The following is a 27,901-nucleotide window of genomic DNA, read 5'->3' as shown; positions in this document are numbered from 1 at the left end:
GAAGTGTCGTAGACATCTCATTGCACATGTTGCAATAAACAGCTATAGAATTACATCATGAAGTCAGCTAACCTCATGTGCAATGATCAGGTAGTTACTATGGTAACATTTCCATTTGTGGATTTTTGTAGAGTTAAAATTTGTAGCCATCCCATCATACCACCACTGGCTTTTGATTTTTCATGTAAATAAATCACCGTGCTACCTGCATCAGCCGCAGCACTAAACTACCATCCCTATACTCTAGGCTAGGGAATCAAAAATAGGAAAATGAAAGAAATGAGAGCATTTTGCTAAATTACATTTTAAGACTGTCCTGATGTTGTTGGTAAAATTTTAAGCATGTCTTAGGAGAAGTAAGAGGATTGCCAGTTACTCTCTGAGATGCTTGGATTTTTATAAGTATATGATATGAAATTGGTTAGGCGTGGTAACAGTAGGAGGTAAGGAGGGCTTTAATTTATCAGCTAAGTGGGTGCTAAGTAACCAGAACTGAAGTAATGACCCTTCTGAGGCCAAGAAGATTCCTTTTGAGAGCAGTCCCCTTTTATTTTAACCTTCTTAACTGTTTGAAATTTGTTCTGTATTCATATACTCAAAAGTTGCCCTGCTTATTTCACTTCTGATTATAAAATCAGGCTCTAATATCTTAGATTAACTTGGATTAAAATAGCCTGTAATGTTCCCTTGTATCAATTACTGTATTCCAGTAAAGATTCCTACTGTTTCTGTTTTGTTTTGCTTCCCAAAGCCCCCTGCTGCTGTTGATTACACCTAGATCTGCTACTGATTGGAACTGTTAAAAGGCAGAGACAGTGTGGCTGGTTGCTGAATCATTTAATTGTAGGACTAATAAGAGGTGTTCTGTCTGGGGCCTGAAAGAAATAGTAGCATTTGAGTATTATGTATAAAGAAGCCAAGATATAGTCTTTAATAATTTTTGAAGGTGTGAAATTTATTTACCTAGTGAATGTATTTACTTGTAGCATAATAGGGGTTTATCAGCAGCCTGGTTAGATTCTTAAACCCTGTAAGTGAACCCTGAGAGAAAGAGAGAAAGGAGGATAGATACTAGAGAAGAATTTGTACAGTTATTTTTTTCTGACAATTGAATACTGTTTGTTTTTTTAAAGATGAAAGAAATGGAGAGCTATACCAAATGGATAGCCGAAACAAATGGTTAGCAGTTCATCAGTTGAGACATTTGATAATAAAATGACAGGAAATTCAAAGTTAAGTTTGTAATTGTGGCCGTGTTTGTAACCCTGATGCACAATATAAAGTGAAGGTTATGTAAGGTACAAGCCCCTCAGGAGAAGTTAACATACAAGTTTTGGAATCGAGATAGGATTTGCATGATAGCCGAGGGCATTTATGAGGTGTCCACAGATCAAGAACACCCATGCTTCAAAGTCTGAGGTAGTTAGTCCCTTGCCCTACTTACTGAGGGATTATTTGAAAGAGAATAGGTCTGCCCAAGTGTATTACAGGGTACTTTACTCTGTTGCTGCCCCTCTTGTGATGAGTAATACGGAATCGCTTATTCTTTTCAAGACGTTTCAGGTTTCTAGGTGCAGACTAAGTCAGTGGTTTTAAGTGATTTGTTTAAGGAGACATCTATTGGGAGTTATGATTGACTAGAACTTGAAACAGGAAAAAGCGAATGTTCTTGTATCGAAATTTATGATATTTATCGAAACATTTTGATCAGGGAAATTGCGTGAAGGGTCCTGTCAGAAGGGACACCGCCTGTCAGGTAGGTGCTAGGTTAGAGGGACCGGTTAGAAAGCCCTGCGGCTGACAGGAGAAAGGAGGTTGGACTCGGTGCTGGCATCTCTTTCCTTTTGTTGGTGACTCACTGAATCAGTAAACTGTGAATAGAACTGCTGAAATCTAATTAATGAATCATGAACATTTATGTCATCTCAAGTAATAATAATCATTTTTGTGATCTCAACATTTGACACAATATTTTGTCACGATAGTCATTCAGCTTCTAAAGTGGGGGAAAAAAAACCCGAAAGTCTGCTGGGGCTGCCATGGCAGGGTCACAAAGCAGGTGGAACTGCTTCCCAGTTCTGGAGGCGAGAGGTCAGAGGGCAAGCTGGTTCTAGTGCCGCGGGCTCCTTCCGAGGGCTCCCTCCCCGGGTTGCGGATGATGCCTTTCCCCCTCTCCCCATGTCTTCACTGTGGGCTCCCTCTGCCTGGGGCTGCATTTCCTCCTTCCAGAAGAACTCCAGTCCTGTGACAGGGGCCACCTGATCACATTGTCCTTACTGTGTCTCCGAACAAGGCCACACCCTGAGGCCCTGGGGTTAGGATCTAGACATGTAAGTGTTGAAGGGTCTTAATGCAACCCATGACACCTCTGTTTGAAGCTGATAAGGTTTATCTGCCAGTGGCTAATGACACATATGACTAATCAAAAAACAGATGTGGTCACAAAGGAAAAGAAGTATGTCGGTATAGGGACCCACAGTTATATGTCCCTTTGTAGTTATCATGTGATGTAATTTTCACCTAGGTATTTTTTATTATTTTTCAGTTTATATTTTCAGTCATTGTACTGGTTTCCATCTATGGCAGAAATGGAGATGAAAGGCTGAGTTTCAAAAGTGCAGTAGAACTAAACTCCTTGTCCCTCCTCTTCCCTTGCTTCAGTTCAGTTCAGTTCAGTTGCTCAGTCGTGTCCGACTCTTTGTGACCCCATGAATCGCAGCACGCCAGGCCTCCCTGTCCATCACCAACTCCCAGAGTTCACTCAGACTCACGTCCATCGAGTCAGTGATGCCATCCAGCCATCTCATCCTCGGTCGTCCCCTTCTCCTCCTGCCCCCAATCCCTCCCAGCATCAGTCTTTTCCAATGAGTCAACTCTTCGCATGAGGTGGCCAAAGTACCGGAGTTTCAGCTTTAACATCATTCCTTCTAAAGAACACCCAGGACTGGTCTCCTTCAGAATGGACTGGTTGGATCTCCTTGCAGTCCAAGGGACTCTGAAGAGTCTTCTCCAACACCACAGTTCAAAAGCATTAATTTTTTGGCACTCGGATTTCTTCACAGTCCAACTCTCACATCCATACGTGACCACAGGAAAAACCATAGCCTTGACTAGACGGACCTTTGTTGGCAAGGTAATGTCTCTGCTTTTGAATATGCTATCTAGGTTGGTCATAACTTTCCTTCCAAGGAGTAACCGTCTTAATTTCATGGCTGCAGTCACCATCTACAGTGATTTTGGATCCCCAAAAAATAAAGTCTGACACTGTTTCCACTGTTTCCCCATCTAATTCCCATGAAGTGATGGGACTGGATGCCATGATCTCTGTTTTCTGAATGTTGAGCTTTAAGCCAACTTTTTCACTCTCCTCTTTCACTTTCATCAAGAGGCTTTTTAGTTCCTCTTCACTTTCTGCTTAGGATAATCTCAATTATCATCTACCCTCACCATCCAGACTTCTTAAGTTTTAAGAAAACAAGCGTTATTTTTGAAATATTATTGATAATACCTGGATTATAATGTTGCACCAGGTGGGCGTTTATGTACAACTTTGAACAGGTAGTCATTTATCTAGAAGAGAGATTGTCAATGTGTGGTCTCTGGACCAGCAGCTCAGCCTTAGATATTAACCAGGAATTTTGAGGATAGAGTCTAGGGATCTTTGTTTAATGAGACCTTGGGTGATTCTGCTATACACCAACGTTTGAGGGCCACTGGGCTGAATACAGGAATAATACCTAATTTTACTATTGTTTTTAGTAATTCAGATCTTAGAGTTGTTTCTCCCCCCGCCCCACTGTTATTTTGGTTATATTATCTGATACTGAGATTTTGATTAGGAATACCACTCAAAATTATTACATTGTTTTTGTGGGAAACCATCTCTTTTGTTGGTTTATTGTGTGTCTTTCTAGAAATGTTTTATGTTTGCAAAAGCAAATTCCGCTCTCTTTAAATGTGTGTGTGTGTGTGTGCGTGTGCGTGTGTGTGCGTGCACGCGCGCGCGTGTGTGCGTGTGTGCGCGTGTGTGCGCGCGTGTGTGCGCGCGCGCATGCATGCACACGCGCTCCTTTCTCCCCCTCTATCCTTCTACAGGCAGTAACATTGGACCTTTCTGCTATTTTTACTTATAACTTGGAAGTCTTTCTATATCAATATATGCGTCTTTCATCCTCCTCTTCTTTAATAGCTATGTAGTAATACCACTGCACGCCTTTACAGCAACTTACTTAACAGGTCCCCTTTTGATGGACATTTATGTTTAGCCATTTTGCTATTTTAAAAATTCTGTGAGAAATATTACTGTGTGTTTAAGTTACAGCTATATAGTTTCCCACATATTGAAGTATATTCACAGGATAATTCCCTAAGAATGTAATCTCGAGGGCAAAGAGTACCTGTGCATATGTACACACTCATAATTTCGACAGCTATTCCCACTTCGCCCTCCGTGGTAGTTGCACCGGTGCTGTACCCCCTTTATCAGATAAAAGTTATTGCTTCAAAAATGTGTTTTCTTAAGGTGCAGCAGTGTTACATAAGTTACGTTTTTGAAGGAGACAAATCTACGTTATGCTGAAAAAATAACCCCAAAACTTAAAAGATAGCTTTTAGCAAACAGTATGTAAGACTACTGCTTCAGAGTTTTATATGTCAGTTATAATATGTCTTAGAAACGTCTTATCGCATAAATTGAAGAGAGGACTGATGATTGTCTCCTCTAACCTGAAGTCAACCTACAGGTAGTGATTCATTCAACGTGATTTTTATATCTAGCAAAACATATTTTTGAAATAGTTTTGGAGTACTTGGACAATTTTTAAATGTGGGAATTATTTGAGATATTACATTTGTAGTTGCTTAAAACTGTATGACTTTTTTGGTATCTATCATAGTTCTTAATTAAAACTCTTTTTAGGTTTTTTCATTTACTCAGTATCATTGGTTTATATTGTGTTAATCGTTTCAAAATCTAAAATGAAGCAGTGAGTGAGACAGAGCACTGGGTTTTTGGTGGTGGTTTTAAAAACATTCTATACTCCCCCCCCCCACCCCGCCCCGCCTTTAACACTCTCTTAACTTAAAACTACTAAACAGATTTTTATTTTAATCATTGGAACAAAAAATGTTCTCTTGGGCTGATACTAGTACTTTCTATGCCAAGTTACAGACCGGAATCTATTTTTATAGGCCAAGATAGAAACCTCTGAAAACCAGAGTTTATAATGGAAACATTGACAGGCCCTTAACTATCACAGCACACATGGCCCTGCTGAAATCAGAAGGTACGAGGCACGAGGCCTCGCACGCAGGGGGAGCAGGGAGGCTTCAGCGATTGCACCGTCAGATGCCTTTCAGCTGGGATGTAGTAAGAGTCCCTGCAAGCGCAGCCAAGCCCATGGCCGTGAGAGCCCGGCGTGAGGGCCAGTTCCTGCCCTCTGAATGCTTGTGCTCAGGCGCGCAGACACTGGGGAAGCAGTGGCGCACACTTGTCTGGAGACGGCCTTGTGAGCGGATATGGTCGGGGAGAAACACGTGAACTTCTTGATCTCTAGGTTTAATTCATGGCTCAGCCCTGAAAGCCTTGCATGCTTTTGCATGTAGGTTACTACACGTGTTTCTGGGTATTATTGCAAAGCAGGAAGGTCAGATCAATCACGTCTTTATTATAATACTACCCTGAAGAAAGCTTAAATGCTATGTTGTTACACAAGCCAGGCAAGTCTGATACTGAGTAGTTGACTTGGAAACTTACTGTTTATGTCTTCTTTGAGGCATTCTTTTTAGGTTAAAAAAAAAATCGGCTTTTCTGAAAACCACGTTTGATTGCTCAACTTTATTTGATTAAACAAAAGTCATTAAAACAACTACCATTTTTAAAGTTACTGTGCTTTTTTCAGTCATGTTTTATTTTAAGTGAGACTAGTTCTTCTGCTATTAGTTAATGATTGCATCAGTTAACACAGGATGAATGGCCCTACAGTGTAATAACTGCTTTACAGGGAGAACTCAGAACGCGTCAGATGCTGGGATGTAGTGAAAAGGGTTTGAGCTCTACAGTTAATTTGAATGTTCATGAAGGGCTGTGTTCTCGCGCTTGTAACACCAGCATTATCTGGTCTCTTCTTTCCCTTTATCTTGTTAAACGTGGGAGAGAAGTGGAGGTGTCATGTCAGATACGCCATCTCAGAAGCATCCTGAAGTGTTAGGAAAAACCAGCCTCTGGTGGGAAGATAATGAAGTGATACTTTGTTGCTATAGGTTTGCAAGTACTGCCAGAAGGAAGGGGTAAGGGGGAGTTGTTAATTTGAATCTGAATCAGATTTTCTGTTCTAGTTAAATTTTCCTTAGCTATTGACCTATGTATCTGATCTGTGTATCTGTGTACATGTATTAAGGTTTAGATAGGATACATGTTTCTATCTCTTACGCATCAAGTTGGCTTTCCATTAATGAAGAGAATGTGGACATTTTTGAGTAATTTCTTCACTTAAAGTGTTAGAAATAATGCTTTAGTATCCTGAAAAATAGAAAATGTCTAAAGTAAGCTATGTAATTCTGTGCACTTGTACTAATTCTAGAATAAGGAGCTTTCATTTCCATCTTCCACTTTCTTGCTCCATTTCTTTAGGAACGAGAGTCTGTATGCTAACCTCTGCTTCCCCTCGCCACTGCTGTGGAAAACTTCCCCGTGGGTTTAGGGAAAATACAGTGTTGATCTTGGTTGTACAGGCAGAAGTTAGCGTCATATTTTACAAGTTCCATTTTATAAGGGCACTTCACGATGAAGTGAGGTGAAGGAGCAGTGTGCGTGTGCGTGGGTGCTTTGTGTGTGTGTGTGTGTGTGTGTGTGTGATGGCAGAAAGACAAAAACAGACATTCGTGAGTTCCTAGGTTTACAGATTTATCTGTTTTATAGATTATTCTGGAAGCAAAAGTACAATAATGTAAGCACAATACTATATGAGACCGAAATCCAGAAGCATTTCTAGAGCTGACTAAAATATTTTTGTTATTTACATTCGTAGCTGAGAGGGCTGATAACCATTAAGGGCCTGCTGGCATATTAGATTATACACAAGTTCTGTGCCATACTGACACTATTAATACATTTACTCAATCCACACGTGCCATTAGCAGTTTCTAGCTAAAGTCTTTCTTAGGAGGGGCAGTAGTTTTCATCAGTGAAGGCCTCTGCCGTAATGACACCATGAATAACTCTATTCGATGCACACCTGCCATTAGCAGTCTCTGACTAGAGTCTCTCAGGAGGGGCAGTATTTCTCATCAGTGAAGGGAGAGTCTTAGTGTGTTGCCTCTGTGCCCCATGAAGCTGAGGTGGCTGAGGCGGTGTCAGGATTTTCCTTTCCCAGCCCATCCGTTAGTTTTCTTACTTGAACTTGATACGAGAGACACGGGGCTGGGAGCTCCTGACCTTCAATAGTTGTTATTTACTCAAAAACAGCTCAAGGCTTTGGATTTAATTTATGATATTTATACTTTTAAATATGCTTTCACGCTTTGGTATTTTTGCTTTCTTTACATATTGACCTTAATAGGTCAGATAAGCTAGTGCTGTCTTAAATATGTTATCTTTTAATTGTAAGGAAAAAACAGATTTAGGTATTATTGGAATGTAGAAAATAAATTTACTTCAGAAAAGAATTTAGTATGTTTTTGAACTTAGGTAAATAATTGGAGGAGACTTTTGTTCACTTAGTTTCCAAGAAAATACAGGTATTCCAGGTAAGAGATTTGGCTGATGGATGATATTTTATGCCAGATATTGAAATATGCAAGAATACCTTGGGGAACTAGAGAATGGAAGGCTGTGAGAGGAAGCGTTAATTCTCAAGCGTGTTCCTTTTAAAATATTGTACTTCTTTTCTTGTTCCTTTAATCTAAATTGCCATCATTTCCTCTAAGGAGAGAAGAGAAGTGAGCTCCGGCTTCTTCGCTGTTGCTGCTGAGCTTAGGCATAGCCATCGCCCCGCAGCCGCCCCGGGGCTGCACCTGGGGCTGAGGCAGTGTGCCTTGCACACTTGCTCCTGTTGAGGCCCGTGCTCTCGGGTTGGGGTCTGCTGAGCCTGCACGGCCTCAGATCAGCTGCCTGCTCCCGCGCGAGCTCCGCGTCCTTCCCGGCCCTTTGTCTCCTCAGCTTCTGTACCTTTTCCTCGTAGCCTGACACGCTGCGTGACACGGGAGCTGTGTTTAAGCCACGAGAGTTTGAATTCCCTGGAGACAGAGACTCGCCCTGCGCTTGCCAGGAGCTGGTCGTCTAGGGCCGGCCTCCGGGCTCGCGAGGAGGCGGCCGGCGCTCGCTCAGCGGAGGGTCTCGCCTTTGCCGGCCCGCTGCCTCCGCTCCTGCCTCCTGCCTCCCGCGCTCCCTCGAGCGGCCGCTGGGCCAGCGGGCGTGAAGTCTGCGTTCACGTCCAGGGAGCGGATGGGCCTGGAGGGACGCCCGCAGGCTTCCGGCTCTGAACTCAGCGCCATCCTGTTTCCTGGCGTGCGGGCACCGCCTGCCGGGGGGCGCGCCTTCGCGAGGCCCGCTGGCGCCGCCGCTCCGCGTGCTGGCTGCGCGCGCAGGTGTTCAGGGTCCTCGGCGTTGGTGAGTCCTCGCGACGCCTGGGGCGTGGGTACTTCCCGCTTTCGCACTGAGGACGCCAAGGCGGAGAGAGTTTAACCGACGAGCCTGAGGTGAGATAGTGAGTGAGGGCGTTTCCTCCACGCGAGCCTAGAGTGTGGCTTGGCCCTGGAGTCGGCAGTGCCGGAGCTGAAGGCTCCCGCTGCCCGGGGGCTGCAGCGCGCGCTGGTGCTGCGCTGAGGGCTCGCTCTTCTCCGTTCATTCTCTTAGAAGAAAGAACCCTTCTGGTTTTTTTTTTTTTTTTTTTTTCATCTGAAGTAGAAATATGGGATTGACTTTAAAATGATCTAGTTTCTGAATTTATTCAATTCAAAAGTTTAAAATTGAATGAAAAGGAGTTAGGAAACATTTCAAAGAGACTCGAACGTTTGAGATGAACTTTGAGAAGTGATTAGTGGCATCTGGTCTGATGGATATTTATTCATTAATTTGACAATATTTACTGTCTGTTCTTTGTTAGGTCATGAGAATAGAGGAGTGAAAAAGAAAGGTTTCAGAGAGAGAGGAATGGACTGGGATAGGTTTCCCTGACCAAGGCCAGTGGCCCAAACAAAGAGAGAGGAAGGAAAACACTGGAAATCTTTAGAGAATGAAAAGACGTGAAGTCGGTTAGAGGTAGGTGCGGATAGGTCAGGAAAGGGATGGGGAAGTCGTTAGGTCTGTTAATATTTCAGTAGACATTATGCAGCCGCAGACGTCACCGCGCTGATGTAATATGAAATACAGAGCAGGTTACGGGTCCAAAGAACAGGATTTTATTAGTAGCTCTGCTTCCTGATTGTATGAATTTGAACAAGTCATCTTATGTTTTCATAAGCAAATATTTCTTATAGGATATATCCTCATGTTATAATTTTTAAAGCATACATAGGACTCTAAACTGAACAATCTTCCTCAGACATTGCAAGCTTATATTTATATATTTTTCCAAAATAAGGAGTCATGCTCTATATATTCTGCTACTTGCTGATTTCAGTATCCTGTGTGTATTTTCTTATCCTTGAATTTATACTTTTAATGCTTATGTGTTATTCCATTTCTGGGTTACCAAAATTTATAAGACCAATTCTTTATCGATGGATAGTTAGGTTGTTTATAGCTTTTGGCTATTACAGTCAACATCTTTCTGCATGGATTTGGTTGGAGGCCATGTCAGTAGGATAAATTCATCACAGTAGCATTGCTGAACCAAAGGGCATACACATTTATAATTTTGATAGTTGTTGCCAGATTGCTTTTCAAAAATTTGTGCTTCTATAATCAAGTTAATCAGAATCAAAATGCATATTTCTCCACATCCTTATCAACACTAGGTATTATCCACCTTTTTTTATTTGGCAAATTTGATGAGAATTACATCTAATTTTTTTAGTTGACATTTCTTTAATTATGAGTGAGGTTGCATATTATTTTACGTTACATGCACACATGTTCACATACACAGTAACATTTCATTTTGCTGGGAGCTGCTTAATGCTCTCTGTACTCGTTCATTAAACTCTTCCAGTTTTATTTTTCTTATACAATTTTTAGAAAGAGGACAGTTACCCTTCTTCCTCAGTAAATGGTTGAGATGATCAAGTAAGTTAGTGTTTGTCAACCACGTTTTTTCATTATTGCTTCCCTAAAAGAACTTTTAAACAGTGTTCCCCTAATCCTCCCTCTTTCCCAGTGATGTTTTAATACCACAGATGTACACGGATACGCTTTGTATCTGTTTATCTTCTGTGGCCTCTTGGTGGGCCATAAGCCATTGTAATGTCTAAGATTTCTCTCCAGCCCCACCCCAACAGCCAGTTTTCATCCCCTCCAAGGACAGTATCACTCCTGCTGAGATCATATGGTACGTGTAAAGGTTTTGTAAAGTGCAAAGTGCTATTTAAATATAAAGCTTTATTGTTAATAGTTTGCATTTCATGTGATATATTCCATGTCTGTTTTGCAGCTGCCTTTTTCTCATTGCAGATTTCCCTTTTGTGGCTCTAGGCACTTACTGTTTTTCTGTTCAATTTGCTGCCTTTGGGACAGTCTTTATTGTGCTGACCTCTCCTCAGCTCTCCCTGCCTATCATTAAGATGTACTGTCCTTTGAGAGCCTGTCCTGGCTAAGTTCACTTTCTCCATGAAGTCTTTTTAGTCCCTTGTAATTATCCCTTGGCTTCATAGAGTTAGAGCTCTTTTAATACATCCCTTCTGCTGTGACATTCTCTCTCTTATTATAGGCCTGTCTGTCTCCTCCTGGTAGATTGTCAGTGTCAGAATAGCAGTGATGGTGCCTCTTTCCATCCTTCACCCCCCATGTCCCTTCCACGGCGCCCTTGTACATGGCGGGGAGGCAGGAGGGACGCCTTGCAGTAGGTTTCTAAAGACGTTTGAATTCATGTCCCGGCCGCTCAGTGTGTGACCTTGGGCTGAGACCTTTAACCTGCAGGCCTCAGTATCCACCTGTACAAAACAGGGCTAATAACCATCTTTTTGATAAGATTGCTGAAAAGATTGAAGGGCATAATAACGTAAAGCACAGTGCCTGGCATTTAGTTAAGCTTTCCATTAAACATTCAGTTCAGTTCAGTCGCTCAGTCGTGTCCAACTCTTTGCGACCCCACAAATCGCAGCACGCCAGGCCTCCCTGTCCATTACCAACTCCCAGAGTTCACTCAGACTCATGTCCATCGAGTCAGTGATGCCATCCAGCCATCTCATCCTCTGTCGTCCCCTTCTCCTCCTGTCCCCAATCCCTCCCAGCATCAGAGTCTTTTCCAATGAGTCAGCTCTTCGCATGAGGTGGCCAAAGTACTGGAGTTTCACCTTCAGCATCATTCCTTCTAAAGAAATCCCAGGGCTGATCTCCTTCAGAATGGACTGGTTGGATCTCCTTGAAGTCCAAGGGACTCTCAAGAGTCTTCTCCAACACCGCAGTTCAAAAGCATCAGTTCTTCAGTGCTCAGCCTTCTTCACAGTGCAACTCTCACATCCATACATGACCACAGGAAAAACCATAGCCTTGACTAGACAGACCTTGTTCGGCAAAGTAATGTCTCTGCTTTTGAATACTCTGTCTAGGTTGGTCGTAACTCTTCTTCCAAGGAGTAAGCGTCTTTTAATTTCATGGCTGCAATCACCATCTGCAGTGATTTTGGAGCTCCCAAAAAATAAAGTCTGACACTGTTTCCACTGTTTCCCCATCTATTTCCCATGAAGTGATGGGACCGGATGCCATGATCTTCGTTTCTGAATGTTGAGCTTTAAGCCAACTTTTTCACTCTCCACTTTCACTTTCATCAAGAGGCTTTTTAGTTCCTCTTCACTTTCTGCCATAAGGGTGGTGTCATCTGCATATCTGAGTTTATTGCTATTTCTCCCGGCACTCTTGATTCCAGCTTGTGCTTCCTCCAGCCCAGCGTTTCTCATGATGTGCTCTGCATAGAAGTTAAATAAGCAGGGTGACAATATACAGCCTTGATGTACTCCTTTTCCTTTTTGAAACCAGTCTGTTGTTCCATGTCCAGTTCTAACTGTTACTTCTTGACCTGCATACAGATTTCTCAAGAGGCAGGTCAGGTGGTGTGGTAATCTGCAACTATTTCTTAGCACAGAGAAAGACATTGAACGAAGTATTATCATAATCATTTCTGTTTCTTTATTTGTGAACATAATCTATTGTTCATTGTACACAGAGGAAATGTGGTTTTCTTTAAATCATTTCTTTTTTTAAAGAATGTGTCCTGCAATATAATTCAGCATATGGATATCATTTAAAGTGCACCTGAATAATAATATATCATGCATTATTCTTTTGTCTTTCAGTACAGTGTTAGAAGTATTAAATAGCCACGATTAAAAAAAAGTCCTATAAATCACTGAGCAAAAGACAACCCAGCTGAGAACTAGGCAAAAGATAGGACAGCACTCTGATAAAGAGACCTGAATGGCCAGTAGAGAGATGTGAATGATTAATTTCATTTGACAACTTGACTGGGCCATGGGGTGCCCAAGTGTTTGCTCAGACATTATTTTGGGTGTTTTGATGAGGGTATTTTGAAAGAAATTAATATTTAAATAGATAGGAAGCAGATTGCCCTCTATAATGTAGGTAGGCCTCATCCAATCAGTCAAAGGCCTGGATAGAACATAAAGCTGACCTTTCTAATGAGCAAGAAGAATTCCATAGTGCAATGATTTGGACTTCATATACAACATCCCTTCCTGCCTTCAAACTGGAACATTATCTCCACCTGTCTAAGAGGCTAGCCCATTGACTCTTCCTGAATCATTCGCTTGCTTTCCCATTTTGATCATTGAACTTTCTAGTTTCCATTAATCATGAGAGCCAGTGTCTTTATAATAAATCTCTCTCTCTATATGTGTGTGTGTGTGTGTGTGTGTGTGTGTGTGTGTGTGTATGTAAAAGCAATATTCAGTGGCACTCATTTATTTATTTAAGATTTTAGCCATGCTGCACAGCTTATGGGATCTTCGTTCCCCAACTAGGGATTGAACCCAGGCCCTTGCCAGTAAACTGCTGGACTGCCAGGGAATTCCACATCTATGTATGTCCTTATTTGCATGGGATGGGGTGGGGGAAAGGTGGGAGAAAGAGAGAGGTGGAAGAGGGAGGAAGAAGGGAAGAGCAGGGAAATAAAGTCGCCTATTTTTTCTGTTTCTCTAGAGTACCTTCACTAATACAGCAGATGGAAAGTCTTTCCATCAGATAGTCAAGGTGATGCTAATTAAATCCACAGTGCGATACCACTTCATTCTGTTCTGACTGACAAAAAAAAAAAAAGGAAAGGCTTGTGATACTAATACAGAATTTCCCATATCAAATGTAATTTGGTTCAGTGACTTTGGATCAGAGTTTGACAGTATTTTATTAGATAAGCTAAGGATTTGATCCAGCAATTTCAGTTATAAAATGTCAGTTTACAAGTTGTAAAGTCTACTGAAATGACTAGGTTTGTCATCAAAATATAATTACATTAAATGTTGAAATTCATTTTAAAATTTAGCTTTTTGTTAACATGCTTCCCAGGTTGGTGCTGGTGGTAAAGAATCTACCCACCAGTGCAGGAGATTCAGGAGATGCAAGTCTGACCCTGGGTTGGGAAGACCCCCTGGAGGAGCAAATGGCAACTCCAGTATTTTTGCCTGGAAAATCCCATAGACAGAGGAGCCTGGCGGGTTCCTCTGTCCCTGGGGTTCACGGGGTTGCAGAGTCAGACACAAAGGAGCACAAGCATGAATTTACGAACAACATGCTTCTAATGCAGGTTGGTTCACGACTGACTTTTGTATTCGATTGTATGTGCAGCTGTAGATACATGTATGTGCCCTGCCATATGGATTCAAAATTGCTATTTTGTGTAGACTTGTATAGAGTACTTAATAAAATTATTAGTGAAATGAAGTGTTTTGAAGAAATATATCAAGAATTTCAGTCACCAAGTACAATATGAAATTCTAGTAGTAATATTTTTGTACTTTTCTTTTTTTGTTGCTAAGCGTTTTCTCTCAATAAATCACTGGAAAAATTCTGTAAGGTATAATGTTGGTGTTTCCAAGGATGTTGTTGTTGCCTTAGTTGCTAAGTTGTGCCCAACTAGCCCACCAGGCTCCTCTATCCATTTCCCAGAACACTGGAGTGGGTTGCTGCTTTGTTCTCCAGGGGATCTTCCCAACCCAGGGATCAAACCTGTGTCTCCTGCATTGTCAGGCAGATTCTTTACCGTTAAGCCACCAGGGAAGCTCCTCCAAGGAATGTATGTGCTACATTTGAATCAGTTCAGTTTAGCCGCTCAGTCGTGTCCCACTCCCTGCAACTCCATGAACCATAGCACGCCAGGCCTTCCTGTCCATCACCAACTCCCGGAGTGTGCCCAAACCCATGTCCATCGAGTTGGTGATGCCATCCAACCATCTCATCCTCTGTCATCCCCTTCTCCTCCTGTCCTCAATATTTCCCAGCATCAGGGTGTTTTCCAGTGAGTCAGCTCTTCGTAGCAGGTGGCCAAAGTATTGGAGTTTCAGCTTCAGCATCAGTCCTTGGAATGAACACCCAGGACTGAGCTCCTTTAGGATGAACTGGTTGGATCTCCTTGCAGTCCAAGGCACTCTCAAGAGTCTTCTCCAACACCACAGTTCAAAAGCATCAATTCTTTGGCTCTCAGCTTTCTTTATAGTCCAACTCTCACATCCATACATGACCACTGGAAAAACCATAGCCTTGACTAGATGGACATTTGTTGACAAAGTAATGTCTCTACTTTTGAACATGCTGTCCAGGATGGTCATAACTTTCCTTCCAAGGAGTAAGCATCGTTTAATTTCATGGCTGCAGTCACCATCTGCAGTGATTTTGGAGCCCAAGAAAATACAGTATGTCACTGTTTCCATTGTTTCCCCATTGATTTGCCATGGAGTGATGGGACCGGATGCCGTGATCTTAGTTTTCTGAATGTTAAGTTTAAGCCAACTTTTTCGCTCTCCTCTTTCACTCTCATCAAGAGGCTTTTTAGCTCCTCTTCACTTTCTGCCATAAGGATGGTATCATCTGCATATCTGAGGTTATTGATATTTCTCCCGGCAATCTTGATTCCAGCTTGTGCTTCTTCCCACCCAGCATTTCTCATGATGTACTCTACATATAGTAAATAAGCAGGTGACAATATACAGCCTTAACGTACTCCTTTTCCTGTTTGGGACCAGTCTGTTGTTCCATATTATACATATAAATAATCCATATTATAAAGCAAAGTATTAGTTTCTGAACTATGAGGAAAGCAATAGACTGCACAGGTGTATTTTATAATTAAACTATGTAAGTTTACTGATTTGACCACTTAGATTCAGTTTACCACATCTAAGTAAGTAGTGGCTTTACTTAACTAATTAGTAAAAGCCTAGAAATTTACACTACTTGAGCAGAAATTTCGTACTGTATTAAAAATAATTGGCCATCTTGATCTTTTACTTGATTTTATTGAATTTAAATTCCTAGAAATTTTAAATATATATTTATAATTGTAAAAGTTATAGCATAAAAACATTTCTTTGCTAAGGAAAACTTTGTTAAATTGTACTTACATAAAAGTGAGTATATTTGGGGTTGTGGAGGGAAAGGATCATTTGGTTTTGAAAGCCTCTTTTTATAGGAAAAAAATTACCGTGTAATAATAACAATGTGCTTGATCCTGTTTATTCCCATTAGAAATTAGGACACTATTTCCAGGCCTTAAACAATTTTCAGAGCCTTCAGATATCTTACTTATCTCCATTAGTATAAATGACATTGTAATTTCAAATGACTGTGTCCAATTGAGTGTACTTTTAAACATTTTATTGTGATATTCAGTGAGATTTTGGAGATAGCCTACTGTCGTCTTCTGCCTAAAGCATATACACAGAAAAAAGAGGTGTCTGTTTCTGCTGGTGAATTTCTCTGATATGGGACAGAGTTTGCGTAGCCCTCTGCGGTCCCTGTGTACCCATATTACTGCTTGTGTAGTCATGCAGTTTTGTTAATCATACCCTTTTGTGAGTCCCCTCAGGCTTTTGTTTGTTCTGCGTGAAGTTCATGGAATTGTGTTGTTTTTTAGTTTGCATTGAAAGTAGAGTGAGAGTGTTAGTTGCTCAGTCGTGTCTGACTCTTTTGACCCCGTGGACTGTAGCCCGCCAGGCTATTCTGTCCATGGAATTCTCCAGGCAAGATTAGTGGAGAGAGTTGCCATGCCATTCTCCAGGGGATCTTCCTGACCCAGGAATCAAACCCAGGTCTCCCACATCGCGGGCAAGCTCTTCACTATCTGAGCCTCCAGGGGAGCCCCAGTATGCATCAGTGTCTCGGAAGGCTTCAGTGGCGGCGGTGGACATCAGGATGGTATGTCAGCGCTCCATCTCGTCTTCTGTCTGTATCATCAGCCCTCTCTTCTTTTTTTTTTTTTTTAATATGTTTATTTATTTAATTTATTTGACTGTACCCACTCTTAGTTGTGGCATGCAAATGGTTAGTTGCAGCATGTGGAATCTAGTTCCCTGACCAGGAACTGAACCCGGGCACTCTTCACTGGGAGTGCAGAGTTTTAGCCATATACCACCAGGGAATTCTCAGACCTTTCTTCTTTATCCATCTTTCGTTTTGTCGGTGCTTAAAACTTTCCCTCTCATGAAAGTTAAACCTAAACATTTTAATTCTGATTTTGAGAGTCTTATGTTTACATTTTAAGCTATGCATATGTATCAGTGTTTTTACAAGGACATCTGAATGGTTTTGGTATTAGAACACACATCGAAATCATTTGTACACATACCTTTTGGGTAAAGATGGAACAGTTACATCAACATGTGGATATCTAAGATCCTGCGAGGAACCATCAAGTTTCATTTTTCTGCTATTTAGTAGCTGATGATTTCTGTTGAGTTTGTTCATTTGTTTATTATTGTATTTCTTTATAGCCCCTTTTCTTAGGACAATTGGAAATCAAGTTCTGGTGGGGCTAGGGGGTGTCCATTTGTGTGGTATATTTTGGTCTTTCCCGTTACCAATCAGAGAGCAGCCCTGGAAAAATGCTTTTTTGCCTTAGAGTGAGTTCTTTTGGAATCTCACCTTTTGAGAGTTTTGGTCTCTTTGAATTTTGGAACTCCTACAGTGAACTTACCGCATATTTTCCCATAAATGTTCCACTTACCTACTGGTAGAGTTGTCAGCTAAAATATAGGGTGCACAATCAGCTAAATGGAGAATTCATTTAGTATAAGCACAAGCCAAATATTATTTTGTTGTTTTTCTAAAATTCAAATGGGCATCTGTATTTTTATCTTATGTTATTTCAATTAATTGATTAATGCTTAGTTTGCAGCTTACTTCCTCAGCTTTCTTCTCACTGAACTCTGAGCCACTTGAATGAAGGGGTGCAGTTACACCCTGATTCATCTGGACCTGGTTTTCCTGTCACTATGACGTTTACTGGCTGAAAGAATGAGCTCTCTAATCAGCTCTGAGTATTTCTAAAGCAGCTTTGCTGAACTGAGTTTGCCCTTTTATGTGAATTGAATTCATTGAAAAAAAAAATCATGTTTCAAAGAATAGTTGCAGATCTCAAGCTTAATGGAAAAAATTCCATCTCTCCTTCCCTTCGTCATCTTTCTCTTCCTTCTTTTTTCAGCTCTTACTATAATTAGCAGCATCAACAGCAAATGTTTGCTTTAGTTAAATTATTCAGAACATTTATTTTACTTGTCAAAGGTTAGATCAGGTTGTTGTTTGAACTGGTAATTAAGTGCAGTCTAATATGCTCTCATGCTTATATGCACTGTAAGCTTGGTTCCTCATCACTTTGTACAGTTTTATGTTGTTCAAGTCTGACATTTCAAAAAGGTTTTTGATTTTGTGGAAAAGAAAACATTCTGAGTAGTTTGATATCTGGTGTGAGAATGTCCAAAGTTATGGTTGAAAGCATCCCGTTTCAGTGCTGCTGTAACACACAGCATCCCAGTGGCAGCATTCTCCAAGCAGCGTATAGAATCGCGCTCCCTGCTTATTCAGTTCCTGTTTGACATGATGACCAGTGCTGAAGGACTTGGCCCCTGGGAGGTGTTCAATATGTATTTGTTACATGAGTGTTTTAGGTCATATGAAACAGTATGGGGCATAGCTCAGTTCTTGTAGGTCAGTATAATTTAAGACAGTATTTGTTCCTGCTCTGAGGCTCTTTTAAATAATTCCAATTTGTGTGCTTGTGTGTGGGGGCAAGTCTAACACAGCTAATCTTTGTATCTGGGAATTAGGCTCAATTATGCCTTGGATTTGTGGACTCATTGAATAAATGATTTTTACAGGTGTGTATATGTGAGTACTTTGGAGTATAGATGGATAGAGCACATCCTTTATCCTTAGAAAGAATAGAGGATAGTGGAGAACAACTGTTACACTGAGGAAGGGTTCACGTTAGTGTGAGTCATATACACCGTGAGTGGGCATCTGAGGGGTGCTGGGGAAGGTGACTGCTGCAGCTTAAGGACAGATGCATGTGTGCTAAGCCTTTCCAGTCATGTCTGACTCTTTGCCACCCTTTGGACCATAGCCCGCCAGGCTCCTCTGTCCAGTGATTCTCCAGGCTGGAATACTCGAGTGCCTTGCTGTGCCCTCCTCCAGGGCACCCTCCCGACCCAGGGATCAACCCGGGTCTCTTAGTCTCCTTCATTGGCAGGCTGGTTCTCTGCCACTAGCACCAACTGGGAGGCCTAGGTCACAGTTGATTAAGCAAAGAAGGTGAGGAACGAACCACCAGGCAGAGAAGCCATTTGTTGGAAGTTCTGAGGGTTGCGGTTTGTGGGCGTAGTTAAAAGAAGAGCGAACAGGGGGAAGGTGCAGGCCGAGTCCCGTGTCTTTCCCAGAAGTTGTTCGGTAGCTTCTCTGGCCCTTAGGGAACAGTTCAGGACATACCGTGTGGTCTGTAACCCTGCCTTACAGAGGCCCCGCCTGCCTCCCCAGCTGGTTATCACCCAAGCTGAGCCCGCGGCCTGGGCCCCTGCCTGGAGCACACACGGATGTCTCCTGGAAGGCCTCGCACAGTGTGTTCCTCTGCCGGCGGCCCCCTCCTTGCCTCCCAGCTACAGTCCACACCACTTTTATTTAGTTGAAGTATCAATATAACATTAAAAAGAGGCCAGTCACGTGGTATCTTAAAAAGTATTTTAATATTATTGTCAGTAAACCACAACAAAGAACCTTGGTTCCACTGCAGTCTTTGGTATATTTTCCCACACGTGATCTTGTTTAAGTCTCACGTTAGTCATGAGATAGGTCTTACATGAAATTAACAAACAGAGAATTGTCTTTCATTACAAAATGCCATGTTTTAGCTAGAATTTGCTACTTGGGATAATTGAAATGAAAGTAAAGCCATCTTTCAAAATAAGAGCAGATACAGAGTTGTGTGTATACCAAACCTTCTTTGTGTGCGTGCGTATTTTTAATAAAATTGACTTAAGTGATTAGCCACAAGATGTAATCTATTTGATGTCAAATGTAAACCAGATGTTATCCTAAAACACTTTCAAATTTTACTTTTATCACTGAAATGCTAGTCTGGTTTTTTTTTCTTTGTAATTTATATAAGGAAACTTAGAAATTCCAGAGGTTAACTTGTGTCAGAAACTTCATTAAATTGGTTTATCACATACCTAGGTTTGTGACATATTCTCATCACTGGCCTGTATATGGTACTTTTATCTATGGGATTAGCTTGCATGTTACATAACCATTAGTAATATGTCACTAGTTTTTCAGAAGTTTCTCAAAATCTAAGCATTTGCGGTTGAAATGCAAGGAGTTAGGCCAGTTATCATCCAGTGTACTAGTGTGTTTAGCAGCTAACCTGGTTTCAGCCCTGAAAAAGATAAGGGTTATTTTTCCAGTACGTGAACGGGCTTGACTCACAGGGCATGGGTCACAGATTGGGTCAGATATGCAGATTTCTTGCTGTCATTGGTCTTCCCTGGCTTCAGGAAGAAAGGGGAGAGGGGCCATACGAGGGTTTGCAAGGAACTTGGGCTCTCTTCTCACATGCTGTGTTTCTGAGCAGGTCCTGAGCAGCACCACAGGCTAAGTGTGTGTTCAGCTACCCTGGGTTCTCCCAGGAGAGAGCCCAGGGTCTCAGAATGCCTCCCACCTAAAGGGACAGGCCCTTGCTTCTTTAAGGTAATTCTTCTTAGAAGATTTTCCTAGGGCTTCCCTGGCAGTCCAGTGGTTAAGACTCTGCACATCTAATGCAGGGAGCAGGGGTTCGATCCCTGGTTGGGGTGTGGCCGTGTAAAGAGATCTTTCTAATTACTGGTCTATTTAATGGGCTCTGTCTTCTCAAATATGTTTTTAAAAAGTGTTTGTTTATTGCGGGGCCTTTGTTGCTGCATGTGGACTTTCTCTAGTCGCCCTGCAAGGGCTGCTTGTTGTGCTGACTTCTGCTGCTGCCGATCGCAGGCTGCAGGATGTGGGGGCTTCAGTGATTGTGGAGCACGGGCTCGGTAGCTTTGGCACATGGGCCCAGTTGCCTCGTGCGTGGGGGTGCATTCTGGACCAGGGATAGAACCAATGTCCGCTGCATTGCAAGGTGAATTCTTAACTACTGGACCACCAGGAAGCCTCAGATGTCTTTAGTTCTTATCTCTTTCATGTATTTTGTGCCAAATGTAGCTAAAAGTTCTGAAAACCTGATTTAAATGAATAACTAACTTGGACTCAGATTTATCTCATTGTACTTTATTGGATTCTTTCAAACTGTCATCAGGAATGCCTTACTGGGAAAAAAAATAAGGTTACCTTCCAAAATTGGGAGATACAGAAGTGAATAAAATAGGTAAAGCCTTTGCATTCATAGACTTATAATGGGGGGAATGCATAGTAAACAAAATACAAGTAAGTTTGTGCTGTGTGAGGTAGTGATGTGTGTTATAAGAAAAGCTGAGTGCTGGGATGAAGACAGAGGGAGGCCTGAGTGTGGCCCCTGGTCATGGGTCCCCTGATACCCAAGGTGATGTTTGAGCAGGGCTTGGAAAGGTGTGGGGAGAGCTGTCCCTGAGGATGGACACCTGAGGGAAGTGTTTAGGAACCAAGGAAGGTACAGAGGCCCAGTGGCAGGAAGTGGCCCACCACAGGCGAGAGACTGTAAGGGGGCCTCAAGGGCCGGAAGGCCAGAGCGGCAGGTGCAGGGGAGCTTCCGGAGAACAGCTCAACGCGGTGGCTGGGGGCAGGGCCCTGGGGAGCCCTGGGAAGACACTGCACTTTGTTGTGGCTGCGGTGAGAAGCCGGTGCTAAGCTCTGAGGCACGGACCGAGCCGAGTCTTGGGCACTCGGGCTGCTGTTCGCTAGTGCCTGCAGGTGGAGCGGGAGCCCTACTGAAGGAGAGGGAGCAGTCTGCGTGGCGCTGGCAGAGACCTGGAGCCAGGCGGTGGCGGTCCAGATCCCACACTGGAGAGCCAGCAAGACTTGCCAGGGCTTAGGCGTGCTCTGGGAACAGCCATCAGCTGATCTGAATTTGAGCCCATATCAGTGCTAAGGGGCACGGTGTCCAAGCAGAGGGAGGGGAGATGTGCAGAGACCTGAAGCGGTGCTGAGTCGGCTTCTCGCTCAGGAAACAGAGAGAAGTCCTGTGTGGCAGTGCATCCTGCTGGAGGAGAGAGTGGGTTAATGGCTAGGCGTGAGTTTGCATTCAGGGCCTCTTTACAAGAGTTTGGATTTTATATAAGTGTGTTGTGAAACAGTTTACACTGGCAAAAATACCACATTGGCTGTTGTGTGGTAATAGATTGTAAGAGGTAGGTATGCTAGGGTGTGAAGTCTGGTGATAACAGGAAATCTAAGTTGGGTCGTACAGTAAGGATTCGGTTACCACCTATGAGGTAGGGTGAATCTGGGTTGTGTACTTCACTGCAGTTAAGAGTATGCATCTTTGTAATTGAGAAAACTTCTGGAAGCCCTTGGACAAGTTCCATTCACATTGAACAGCTCGTCCTAATCAATCTGGCACAGGAAGTGATCGGCTTAGATCATTTCTCTCTGCCTCCCCAACCCCCGCCATCCCGTACCTCTCTAGGAGCACGTGGCCCAAACACAATTTGAATGTTGTTGGAAAGACAATCAACAGCATTGGCAACAGCAAGGAGGAGTGGAAGCTGTGAGACCAGTTAGGGAAGGGTGTTGTCCCAGTAAATGAGGGATGAAGTCTACAGTTAGGAGTGGTCACACTGCAGAGGGGAGCCAGAAACGTGAACAAAAAACGTTTACTGTCTCCTGAAGTCCCCCGTCACACACCTTCTCTCTTTAAGACAAGCCTATACTAATGCTGCTGAGCAGAAGGCCGAACACAGTTCTTTGTGTTCTGACTCTGGCGCTTATTGCCTCACACTGTCTTGCTGGTGCCTGTGGTCCGTCGCGTGTAGTGAGGACATTCTACTCTGCGGTGCCTAGCTGCTCAGTCGTGTCTGACTCTCTGTGACCCCATGGACTGTCGCCTGCCAGGCTCCTCTGTCCATGGGGATTCTCCAGGCAAGAATAGTAGAGTGGGCTGCCCTGCCCTCCTCCAGGGGCTCTTCCAACCCAGGGAGCAAACCAGGTCTTCCGCACCACAGGCAGATTCTCTACCGTCTGAGCCACCAGGGAAACCCGTGAATAGTGCAGGAGGTCGCCTGTCCCTCCTCCAGGGGATCTTCTTGACCCAGGAGTTGAACCGAGGTCTCTCGCACTGCAGGCAGATTCTTTACCAGCTGAGCCACCAGGGAAGCCCAAAAGGGAGAACATAGTTCTTCACATTCCAACTCCTGGCACTACTGCTTAATATTGTCCTGCTGGCGCCTGAGCTCTGTTGCACGACAGAAGTATTGCTGTGGAGGAGCAGGGAAGATGACTTCTTGCCTCGGTGCACAGAAGGGAAGGTGGGTATTCAGATGAGGCCTAGGGTCTAGAGAAGTGAGTGGGGAAGGCCTCCTCAGAAGGGACAGGGCTGTGACTAAGCCTGGGGAGGGAGCTGCTCTGGCTAGAGAGGATCAGGTGGAGCTCTGAGCTGCTGGCTCACCTCAGTGGTGTGACCAGGTCTGCAGTGACGGGGCCAGAGGAGCCACAGCGCTGGGGGAGGTAAATGGTGCAAAACGCCGGCAATTTGACAGCGACTCCGAAGGCCCCGAGGGCCCCTTATTCGTGAATTATGATTGTGCTAAGGCATATATTAACTGTATCTGCATCCCTGGTGTACTTGCTATTTGCTTTTTTCATTGGATGTTCATTTATTCTCACATGGAATTTGGGAAGATACATATACCTGTAACTGTAAAGGGTCTGTGAGTGAGGGAAACTTGCTCAGTTGTGTCTGACCCTTTGTGACCCCCTGGACTACACAGTCCTTGGAATTCTTCAGGCCAGAATACTGGAGTAGGTGGCTGTTCTCTTTTCCAGGGGATCTTCCCAACCTATAAAGGGACTATTGCACTTCTAATTCTAGATTTTGCAAAGCTTGTATGGGAGACATGTAAACTAGAATGCTTTACAGAAAAAGCATTCCTTGTTATTGTGCTTTGCAGATAATGGCATTTTTAAGAAATTTGAGGGTTTGTGTTAACCTTGTCAGCTGATGGTTAACATATTTTAGTAATACAGTATTTTAAATTAAGGCATGTGCATTTTTTAGATGTACTATTACTCACTTAATAAGGTACAGTCAGTCAGGCAGGCAGTTTAGTCGCTCAGTGGTATCCAACTCTTTGCGACCCCATGAGTCGCAGCACGCCAGGGTTCCCTGTCCATCACCATCTCCCATGGTTCATCCAGACTCATGTCCATCGAGTCAGTGATGCCATCCAGCCATCTCATCCTTGGTCGTCCCCTTCTCCTCCTGCCCCCAATCCCTCCCAGCATCAGAGTCTTTTCCAGTGAGTCAACTCTTCACATGAGTTGGCCAAAATACTGCAGTTTCAGCTTTAGCATCATTCCTTCTAAAGAAATCCCAGGGCTGATCTCCTTCAGAATGGACTGGTTGGATCTCCTTGCAGCCCAAGGGACTCTCAAGAGTCTTCTCCAATACCACAGTTCAAAAGCATCAATTCTTCGGCACTCAGCCTTCTTCACAGTTCAACTCTCACATCCATACATGACCACAGGAAAAACCATAGCCTTGACTGGACGGACCTTTGTTGACAAAGTAATGTCTCTGCTTTTGAATACACTATCTAGGTTGGTCATAACTTTTCTTCCAAGGAGTAAGCGTCTCTTAATTTCATGGCTGCAGTCACCATCTGCAGTGACTTTAGAGCCCAAAAAGATAAAGTCTGACACTGTTTCCACTGTTTGCCCATCTATTTCCCATGAAGTGATGGGACCAGATGCCATGATCTTCGTTTTCTGAATGTTGAGTTTTAAGCCAATGTTCTCACTTTCCTCTTTCACTTTCATCAAGAGGCTCTTGACGTACTCCTTTTCCTATTTGGAACCAGTCTGTTGTTCCATGTCCAGTTCTAACTGTTGCTTCCGGACCTGCATGCAGGTTTCTCAAGAGGCAGGTCAGGTGGTCTGGTATTCTCATCTCTTTCAGAATTTTCCACAGTATAGCATAAACATAATTTTTCAGTGCACTGAGGAACCGAAATATTTCTGTATGAGTAATGCTCAAAATTCTCCAAGCCAGGCTTCAGCAATACGTGAACCGTGAATTTCCTGATGTTCAAGCTGGTTTTAGAAAAGGCAGAGGAACCAGAGATCAAATTGCCAATATCCTCTGGATCATGGAAAAAGCAAGAGAGTTCCAGAAAAACATCTATTTCTGCTTTATTGACTATATCAAAGCTTTTGACTGTGTGGATCACAATAAACTGTGGAAAATTCTGAGAGAGATGGGAATACCAGACCACCTGACCTGCCTCTTGAGAAATCTGTATGCAGATCAGGAAGCAACAGTTAGAAGTGGACATGGAACAACAGACTGGATCCAAATAGGAAAAGGAGTACGTCAAGGCTGTATACTGTCACCCTGCTTATTTAACTTCTATGCAGAGTACATCATGAGAAACGCTGGACTGGAAGAAACACAAGCTGGAATCAAGATTGCTGGGAGAAATATCAATAACCTCAGATATGCAGATGACACCACCCTTATGGCAGAAAGTGAAGAGGAACTAAAAAGCCTCTTGATGAGAGTGAAAGTGGAGAGTGAAAAAGTTGGCTTAAAGCTCAACATTCAGAAAACGAAGATCATGGCCTCTGGTCCCATCACTTCATGGGAAATAGATGTGGAAACACTGGAAACAGTATCAGAGTTTAATTTTTTGGGCTCCAGGATCACTGTGGATGGTGATTGCAGCCATGAAATTAACAGACGCTTACTCCTTGGAAGAAAAGTTATGACCAACCTAGAGAGTATATTCAAAAGCAGAGACATTACTTTGCCGACTAAGGTCTGTCTAGTCAAGGCTATGGTTTTCCAGTGGTCGTGTATGGATATGAGAGTTGAACTGTGAAGAAGGCTGAGTGCCGAAGAATTGATGCTTTTGAACTGTGGTGTTGGAGAAGACTCTTGAGGGTCCCTTGGACTGCAAGGAGATCCAACCAGTCCATTCTGAAGGAGATCAGCCCTGGGATTTCTTTGGAAGGAAAGATGCTAAAGCTGAAACTCCAGAACTTTGGCCACCTCATGCAAAGAGTTGACTCATTGGAAAGGACTCTGATGCTGGGAGGGATTGGGGGCAGGAGAGAAGGTGATGACAGAGGATAAGATGGCTGGATGGCATCACTGACTCAGTGGACATGAGTCTGGGTGAACTCCGGGAGATGGTGATGGACAGGGAGGCCTGGCGTGCTGCGATTTGTGGGGTCGCAAAGAGTCGGACACGACTGAGCGACTGAGCTGAACTGAATTGCGATGCTTGGTGTTGTAGTAGTCTAGAACTGAACTTGCAGTATCTCCAAAGTTCTGTTAAAGTTAGCATAGTAATAAAACTTTTTGTCCTGTGAATCCTGGTTTAATTTTCCTTGGGACATTCACTAAGCCATTGTTAAACCCTTTGACCTAGTTTTGCCACTGACAGCTGTGTGACTGTTGAGTTCCCTGTCCTCTCTGTGGCTGTCTAGTCATCAGAGGGGATGATAAATAGCATCTGACACATGAAGGAGGTGGGAGGTTTAAATGATCAAGTGCCTACACAGTGCCTGCTTCCTGATAAATCCTGTGTTTTTGCCATTGCGTGCATGTGTGCCTGTCAAGTCACGTCAGTCATGTCTGAGTCTTTGCAACCCTACGGACCATAGCCTGCCAGACTCCTCTGTCCATAGGGTTCTTCAGACAAGAATACTATAGTTGCCATGCCCTCCTCCAGGGAATCTCCCGACCCAGGGATTGAACTTGCAGTTCTTTAATGCTGAACCACTGGGGATGCCCCATGCTTTTGAAGTTACTATTAATTGAAAATGCTATTTTTAGTTAAAAAAAATTTTATTTTCCAGCTCTACCACTTACTGATAGCTAAGGGCTAAATGAATGAAGGTCAGATCCACCAGGACTTTTAGAGGGACCTCCTCACAATTACTCATGTGCTTCTGCAGACATCTTAGGCCTTCCCAGGCTTGTACCAAAGAGGGATTCTTTTTGTTTTTGACTAAATTATTTGATTTGATTTGATGCTTAATGCAGTGGCCATTTATTTCTTTTCCTTGTTCTTAATCTCATCATCAGTTTAATGTAATTGTCCAGTTGTTTTTTCTTTTCCATATTCTTCCTGAACTCCCAGTTGTTGGTTATAATTCTCTTGATGTTATAAGAACCTGACCAAATAGTGTAATGGCTAGGGATCGTGTCTATCCCTATAAAACAGAGCAGTACATAGCTGAAGGCTGTAATGACAAGAATTTTGGTCACTAGGCTGAGCTTTCCCAATCTTTGCATCATGAGTCCATGTTGAAAGGAACTCTGAAGCCATATGAGCATACATGTGGAGAGCTTTTTGTCGGCCACCGTAGCTATCCATAAATGCTCAGTTTTCTCTTGTTTATATGGTCATAACTGCCACCTTCCAGTTACTTCATAGCATTTGAATATCAAAAAGCCAAACATATTCCTATTTTGTAATATAAAATATTTAAACCCACCTGTGATCCTTTCATATATTCTGCATGTTTCTGATTATGTGTATCATTTATGAATCTAGTATTTCTACAGTGGATCGTTTATCCTAAAATTCTTATTCTGGTAACTTGGAAATACAGGCATTGAATCTGTGTTAATTTTCTTTCAATCACTGTTCTCAGTGTGTAGACCCTTACTGTAGTCCTATACCTATTTAATCCGCAGCACTTGAATAATACAATTGTGTGGTTGGTAAAAATGAATTAGGGTTTCAGGATTTTACCAATGGGTGATTTTTAATATTGAATGACATGTATTAAGACAAATGCTTTTATATATAATTTATTTGGCATTGTAAATGGATTTATCTTGTGAGAGACAGACCCCCTGTTGTCAGATGAAGTATTCTGGAAAGGTTTGGAGTAAATAAATAATAAAACTACTTTGATATACAATCTAACCAATATTAAATATTAAGACTTTCAGATGATTGATTTTAATACTTAATTAACTTATTTAAAGTCCAATGGAGCACTCTTACATTAAAGATTGACAGAATTTAAAACTTCATCCTTTGTCTTTTTTTCTCATCTTTTTTTCTGCTCTCATTTCTCTTCCTCTTTCTCTCATGATTAAGACACTAAAACATCATTTCCCTG

At 42.7% G+C, this 27,901-nt stretch overlaps 1 protein-coding gene across 28 annotated transcripts in view; it reads left to right on the top strand.

Annotated features, from left to right (window-relative positions):
- TBC1D5 (TBC1 domain family member 5) overlaps window positions 1-27,901 on the top strand; it is a 593,124-nt gene that overhangs the window by 206,368 nt on the left and 358,855 nt on the right. For 2 of the 28 annotated variants that reach the window (XM_060396731.1, XM_060396736.1), the window contains one exon: window positions 13,676-13,913. The exons of 24 other annotated variants lie outside the window; for them this stretch is intronic. The gene's annotated coding sequence lies outside the window, so the exon portion shown is untranslated. Of the gene's footprint in view, window positions 1-8,541; window positions 8,698-13,675; window positions 13,914-16,315; window positions 16,520-27,901 lie in introns of those variants that run through there. 2 more of the 28 variants (XM_060396742.1, XM_060396739.1) reach the window with 2 other exon arrangements.

Source organism: Ovis aries, chromosome 1 (assembly GCF_016772045.2).
Source record: "Ovis aries strain OAR_USU_Benz2616 breed Rambouillet chromosome 1, ARS-UI_Ramb_v3.0, whole genome shotgun sequence".
Taxonomy (NCBI): domain Eukaryota; kingdom Metazoa; phylum Chordata; class Mammalia; order Artiodactyla; family Bovidae; genus Ovis; species Ovis aries.
This window is presented reverse-complemented; position numbering and strand designations above follow the sequence as displayed.